Source organism: Phalaenopsis equestris, unplaced genomic scaffold, assembly GCF_001263595.1.
Source record: "Phalaenopsis equestris unplaced genomic scaffold, ASM126359v1 Scaffold000096, whole genome shotgun sequence".
Classification (NCBI taxonomy): Eukaryota; Viridiplantae; Streptophyta; class Magnoliopsida; order Asparagales; family Orchidaceae; genus Phalaenopsis; species Phalaenopsis equestris.
Window position 1 is genome coordinate 680,447 of NW_018164538.1, and position 7,927 is coordinate 688,373.

General features: G+C 35.3%; 1 protein-coding gene across 7 annotated transcripts in view; it reads left to right on the top strand.

Moving 5' to 3' along the window:
• LOC110020446 overlaps positions 1–7,927 on the top strand; it is a 28,990-nt gene that overhangs the window by 20,504 nt on the left and 559 nt on the right. The window lies entirely within an intron of this gene.

Genomic DNA, 7,927 nt, shown 5'->3' on the forward strand with positions numbered 1-7,927 from the left:
CAGGAAGCGTTGCTGCAGGTGCAGTTGCGACAGGTGGTGCTCGGCCAGCGGAGCTGACAAGTTTGTCTCAAGTAGAGTTGCGGCATGTGCAGTTGCGATAGGTGGTGCTCGGCCAGAGGAGTTCGCAAGTTTATCGCACGAGAAATTGCGACAAGTGAAGTTCACAAATTTCGTAGATTGTTCGCAGGTTTGTCGCAGGAGAAATTGTGACAGATGGAGTTCGGCTGGTGTTCACAATATTTCAACCGAATTTTTGTGTGAACAGGAAAGATGATTTGTGTGAAAAATTTGATTCACGAATCACAGGAAACTGCGGAAAAATTGTTGCAATTGACAGAGGAAATCTTAGGTTTATTTGAATTTATTTGTGGTGTGTTTTGTTTCAATACAAGGCAAGAAAAGTTCACTGTATAATTAATTTCAAATGGCAATGTCTGGTACAAAAATCGAGATAATGAAGTTCGATGGAACCAAAAATTTTGGATTGTGGCAAACAATGGTGAAAGATTTGTTGGCACAACAAGGAATTTTGAAGGCATTGCGAGCTATGAAACCTGATGTTAATATTTATAAACTGTTGGGGAATGCAGTTGTAGGTGAAGTTCACTCTGTCGGATCATATGATGAAAATGCAGCAGGAAAGTTAACCAAGCTGGGTATTTTTAACAAATTCTTACTTTACTTGAGCTTGTTGAATGTTTACAGTTGCTAGTTAGCATGGTTGCCCAACCTACTTCGGTGTAAGAAACTCCATGATTTTTTCTCCTAAGGGATTGGATATTTGCAAGGTGAAGATTTTATCCTAAGGGGCTGGATATTTGCCAAGGTGGATAATTGTTAGGTATGACTCATATACCAGGAATTTTGAGTCTCTTGAATTTGAGAGGTGTGTCTCCTGGAATAAAGAGGTGTGTCTCTGGTGTAAAATCTTAGATTAGTGGGTTAGGGGGAGTGAGGGCATGTTTGTAAATTTATCTGTGGATTTTATCTATAAATAGATGTGTAACCCTATGGGTATGTAACTCATCTGAAATAGTGAAATTCACAGCTCACTCCCGATGATGTAGGCATCTTTACCGAACCTCGTTAAATCTTTGTGTTTTTCAGACCTCGCCCTAAATTTCACAACAGGTCTAGTAGCAAAACTAACAACAATTTGTATACTTCTTACAATGGCCACTGATTACATTGGAAGTCATTCAATTTGATATATTTAATGCATTCTTACAAGGTTGTGAAAATGAGCCGAGACGAATAGAACTATACTCTCTAATGAGTTCGCGAGCCAAGCTTATCGAGCTTTCACGAGCTCGTTAGCTCAATCTAGCTCGACTCATTTTCACCCATAATAAGAAGACATTGAATATATCAAATTAAATGACTTCCAACGTAAGAAAATGACCATTGTATGAAGTATACAAATCATTAGTAGTTTTGCTACTAGATATATGTCAAAATAATACAATCCAATTTTCTTGATTATATCATTGGGGGACAAATTATGCTTTAAGCTGAGCCATTGTACTGCCATCAGACTTGTGTTTGATTTTATAGATACATTTGTAACCTAGAAAAATTTATGTTGTTTTTAATGTTTTGAGTAAATAAGTTGAATGAATTTTTCCTTTGCTTTCATTCCAATAAATAATAGTTTAAACAATCTATTTTAGGTAGCTTAATAATACATATTCCTAATCTAAATATTCAGCTAAAAAAAAAGAATCTGTGCAATTAAAATAAGGAATTTAACGTAGCAATTGAAAGAAGGAAACTCTTAAATTTGCCCGATTTCATTTACTCTTGATTGATATTCCCCTCTCAAATTAATGATGGCTGATCAAGAAGCATCAATTTATCAACAAAAAACTGATGACACTGCCGAGAGAGGATCTTATTAAGTATATTGGTTGTCTGAAGATCATATGAGATATGCGGAAGAGAAATATCACCATTATCATAGGATTCTTGAATAAAATGGCAGTCCACTTCAATGTCTTTCGTGCACTCATGAAAAATATGATTAGCAGTAATTTGGATAACACTAGTATTATCTACATAAAGAAAAGTAGACTCAATTTGAGGAAAACCAAGCTCAACCAACAAACCCGAAGCCAAATGATCTCAGATCAAGTCGAGGACATAGTGCGATATTCAGACTCAGTAGATGACTTGGACACTCAATCTTGTTTCTTACTCTTCCAAGAAATTAAAGAGTTGCCGAGAAATATACACCAGCCAGTAATAGATAGACGTGTAACAGAACAACCAGCCTAATCAGACTCACTATATGTTGTTAAGCGAATTGGAGACTCCGCTGAAAATAATAAGTCATGATGTAAAGTACCTTTCAAATACCTAAAAATACGTCGAACTACAGCTAAAGGAAGATGTGTCATTGTCTGTATAAATTCACTAACTTGTTGCACAACAAATGTAATATCAGGGCATGTGATGGTTTGATAATTGAGACTCTCAACAAGTTGTTGATACAAAGATTGATCAGAGATGAAGTCACCATCATTTTGTTGATATTTAACATCACTTTTAAAAGAGTATCAACAGGATGACCCTCTTGGAGCTCAGCCAAAACAATGAGTTCTTTAGTATAGTTATGCTGGCGAAGAAAAATACCCGTAGGAGAAGAGTGAACCTCAAGATCTAAAAAATAATATAAAGATCAATTCTTCATATGAGAAAAACCCTGAAGATGCTTCTGTAACTGAGACATCAGTTGAGTATCAAATTATGTGATGACAATATCATCAAAATAGACTTATAAAAGTACAATTCCCTTATCAGTCTTGCAAAGAAATAATGAAGAATCATATTGACTTTGAATAAAAGAGAAGCTAAGAAGAGTATTGCAAAAATTTTTAAACCAAACCCGTGGAGCTTGTTTCAAACCGTATAGAGATCGTTTGAGCTTACAAACATTTTGTGACGGTGTAAAAAACAAGCCTGAAGGAGTCATATAGATATCTTCTTTCAGGACTCCATGCAAAAATGCATTCATAACATCCATTTGTCATAAGGACCAGCTTTTAGATGCAATAATAGATAGAATAAGTCAGACAATTGTCATCTTAGCCATAAGTGAAAAGGTATCTTCATAATCAATCTCATATTCCTATCGATTGCCAAGAGCTACCACTCTTGCTTTATATCTGTCAAGGTAGCCATCAAATCGGAGCTTAAGATAATAAACTCATTTAACGTCAACATGAAATAATATCCCAAGTGTGATTGTCTTGAAGTGCCAGAAGTTCCTCTTGCATGGCTTTTATTCAAAAATTTTGTTTAGCATCCTAAGAATAAAATGTAAGAACAATAATATTAGTTAAAATTACAGAATAACCACATATATTCAAAGGAAGAATGTGTCGAGTTGATCGTCGAAGAATTATTTGAGCATTTTCAGGAGCAGGGTCAGAAAGGACTAACGATGAAGGAGTCAGGTGTCATGTATAGACAAGGTCAGACTTCAATCTTTTATCAAAAGAACAGTCATCAAAGTGAGGAAGTTTAATAGTGTCAGATGTCGAAAGATGATGCTGAAAATAATATTCATGTTTAAAGAAAATCACATCCCGAGAGATAAGTCATTGATTATTAATCGAATCATAATACATAAACCCTTTATGACTAGGATTGTAACCCATAAAGGCACGTCGAGCAGACTGCACTCCTAACTTATATCGTTCATGGGCAGACAAATGAACAAAACAAAAGCATCTGAAAGTGTGAAACATGTGATAATTAGGATGTTTACCAAAAATTTGATAACAAAGAGAATCAAACTTCAATTGTTGAGACGGTAAGCGATTATTCAATTAGATTACAGTAGATAAAGCTTCTACCCAATATTTAGTTGAAATAAAATATTCTATCAGCAATGTATGTATCATATCCAACAAATGACAATTTTCCATTCGGTAACTCCATTATACTTAGGTGTTTAAGGACATGAAGGTTGTGAGACAATGCCCTTGCTATGAAAAAATGTTTGAAATTATGAGACATGTATTGGCCACAATTGTCAGTCCGTAAGGCTTTAATGCAAGTCGGGAATTGTGTGTTGATATAGTTCACAAATGATCGAAACACGATAAACACTTATGTTGTGTGTTGATATAGTTCACAAATGATCGAAACACGGTAAACACTTATGTTTTGGAATGAAAAAAATAGATCCATGTGAATCGGTTGTAATCTTTTGGAATGCAAAAAATAGATCCATGTGAATCGGCTGTAATCTTCAATAAATGTTACAAAATATTTATATTGAGCATGTGAAATAATCATTGTAATTCCCCAAACATCACTATGAATAATGTCAAAACATTTATTAGCACGACTGTACAAAATAAGAAAAAATAATGTTTTACTTTTGACGAGTTTACAAAAAAACAGTTCACTAGTAAGTTTTTATCTGTATGATCAAAAACACAACTTTGTAATAAATGATTCAAAATAACATTATTTGGATGCTTTAATTTTCTATGTCAGATGCCAGCTTTATTTTCAAAAACCGCAAAAGCTAATGCCAAAGTCCGATGGATGGAAAGTTATAATGAAAATAACATGCCCACTTTAGGCCCCTTCACTATCACTTCCCCCGACATCTGATCCTGCACAATACAACTATCAGGAGAAAAGTGTATGTCATAGTTATTATCCACCATTTGACTAATAAAAAGTAAGTTTGTAGATAACTTAAGAGAAACCAAGACATGTTTAAAAAAGTAGCTAATATCACCAACTGCCGTAATCGGAATATTATTTACATCAGCAATATGAATATGTTGAGTACCAGTTGAGTACCAGTGTGCGGGAGTTGATTATGTAATAAATCAAATTTGCAGTTATATGATTTGTGACGCCAGAATCAACAAACCAATGAGAAGAAATAAAAGTAACAGTTTTATCTTTCTCTTAAAGGCCAAGAACAAAAAATACAGAGAATCGTCTGTTGAGTCATTTCTAGTGTGAGAACAAATTGATTTTTTTTGGTAATTATGAATGCCGAAGCAGGATTGTGAGAGTCGGATACCCCAGCATGAAGGTCTCGTCGTTCGCAATTTTGAGGATGTGTGGGGCACTCCTAAATAATATGTCTGTTTTTTTTTTAATAATTGCATAATTTCTTACTACATTGGCAATCAGTATGACCAAATTCTTTATAGTTGTAACAAAGCTTTGTTTACTTCCCTCGGGTTTGAGCAGCATATGAAACAATGACTATTTTTTATGATTCGCCAGCTGCTCCAACAGCGGCTTGTGTCGTTGATCTTTGTTCTCCATGCAGTAATTCACGAAAAATACATCAAAATAAGGCACTGGATCTCTATTCAGCAACCCAGCTTGGGCAGTTTCAAATTCAGATCTGAGCTTCATAAAAAATTGATCGCGACGACTCACTTCATGAATATCCTGAAAACTAGTTAAGTTCTCCTTTGATACCTCAGCATAGATAATATCAGAATATTCGCTCCATAAATTTAAAAAACTAGAATAATATTGTTCAATTGAGAGATTACCTTGACTATAATTATTTATATCAAGTTCTAACTGAAAGCGTCTTGCATTATTATTTTGATTGTAGACGCGCTTCAAATATTCCCACATTTTTTTAGTCATCCCAAAGGATTGTAAATTGTTCACCATATGAGCCTCAATATATCCCAATATCCAAGAAACAAACCAAGCATCCTTTGCCTCCCATTGACCGAGATTTTTCGGCTATGTAGGTTCTTGAGAAGACCCATCAAATAACCCCAAAGCTCCTTCCCTTTCAAAAATACCTTGAGCTAAAATTTACATGCGGCATAATTCTTTCCGGTGAATCCAATATCTAAGATTTATGAAGACATTTTAAATAGAATTGTTGACGGGTGTTTGTAGCGGTGTACGAAGAATAAATGTTGTCAAGGGCTTGAGTAGGCAGGTTGCTTGGCGTGAACAAAGAAGGATTGTGCGCTATTTGGATAGGAGAGATTGAATCGTGTTGATTTCTGCCTGCAAGGAGGAAGCGAAGCGAACAGATAAACAGATGAAACAAACGAAAAGATGAAGCAGACAAAGAAGTCAAAGCAATCCAGAAGAGCGAACAGCCCGATCGAGTGAACCAGACAAGAAGACGAAGCGAGAAGTCCACGCTAAGATATCGGTCGGGCGAAGAAGTTAAGATGTTGACCATGCGACAAAACGAGCAGACGAAGTGAGATGTCCAGGCTAAGCAGATGGAGCGATAGGTCTAGGCGAATATGTCAATCAGTCGAACCAAACGAGAAGACGTAGACGTCAAAGCGACAAGCAGTCCAGGTGAGGATGTCGGCGAAGCTGATGAGCTGTGCGAGAAGTCGAGAGAACTAGACTCTTCGTCGATTTGCAGGTGAAGGTGTCGGCAAAGATGAATTAGCTCTAAGCAAAGATGGGAGAACGGTTTCAAAGACTAGCTTTGAAGACACCATGTCAATATTTTGAGTAGATAGGTTGAATGAATTTTCCTTTGTTTTCATTTCAATAAATAATACTATGTACAATCTATTTTAAATACATAATAAATAGTGTAATATATTTTATGTAGCTTAATAATACATATTATTATTCTAAATATTCAGCTAAAAGGAAAGAATTTGTGTGATTAAAATAAAGAATTTAATGCGATAATTCAAAGAAGCAAACTCTTATTTCTGCCTGATTTCATTTACTTTTGATTGATAGTGGTGTGGTTTCATAACCTAAGTAACTTGAGCTTGAGGTACTTCAAATTCTGCAGAAATTGCTCTTTACCAAACAGATTGTTTAGCAACTTTGATGTAGGAGGTTGGATCAGAGATATAAATAGAATGGAGTAGGTTGAATATTTTTGGTTTTAAGTGAGACATGTTTGAGTTTAGGTTATTATTGAAGATATTTTGAAAGGGTTGACAGATGCATTGTATGTGTAAGAATGTGTTGGGGGAAGTAGGAATTGAACTATTAGAAGTTAGGAGAGACTAGAGTATTTGGTCTATGCTATGTAGAAGTTATAGTTGTTGATGGTATGAAATCAGACCTGTATACTTAACTAATTCTGAAAAACATATTCTTCTTCGATTCCATTAGAAGAAAGGAAAGTTAGGAGAGACTGAAACAAGCAGGAACGGACAAGCTAAGTTACCTTCACCGGATTAGAATTTGCCTTCCCTTGTTAGCGAGCATGAAATTGTTCGGCCTCTTTCATCACAAGCTTCAAATTCCAATGAGCAGCAAATGATCCTTCCAGCGATTACGAAATCTTTTATTATGTTCCATCATGGGCAACAAATGATCCTTCCAGCGATTACGAAAGTTTCCATCCTGTTCCATCACAGGCTCCAAATTTGGATGAGGAACAAGCAGACGATCAATCCAATGAGGTTTTCTAGCGTGAGCTTTAAAATGGTCATCAGAGAAGTATCTTTGGAGCATGGCTTAAGTTATTGCTGACTTTTTTATATATGAGAATTCTTATGAAAATATGGGGGAACTAGCTAGAGAAACATGATGAACTTGGGGTATTTGCATACATACCACATTATTCTTTCGTATTTACATATCAAACGTCTAAAATTTCATATTTACATTTATAACACTCGCAACTTTAATGTCACATACGAAAATATCATCATTTTTAACTTTTTTTTAGTGAAATAGCTTTTTCATAAGCAGTTCTATGACACAAATATGTTATAAATGCAAATATCAAACTCTAGGTTTTACATATGTAAACACATGAGAATTGCATGGTAGGTATGTGTTTGGTATAACTTATATACCACATACGGGGCAAATGTTGGAGCGGAGCGGAGCAGGGCATCTCCCCAATTGAAGGAATTTTGTTGAGTGGGTTGGGGGGTCGCTCCTGCGATACGGTACAAGGTAATTTTATAATTACATATTTTAC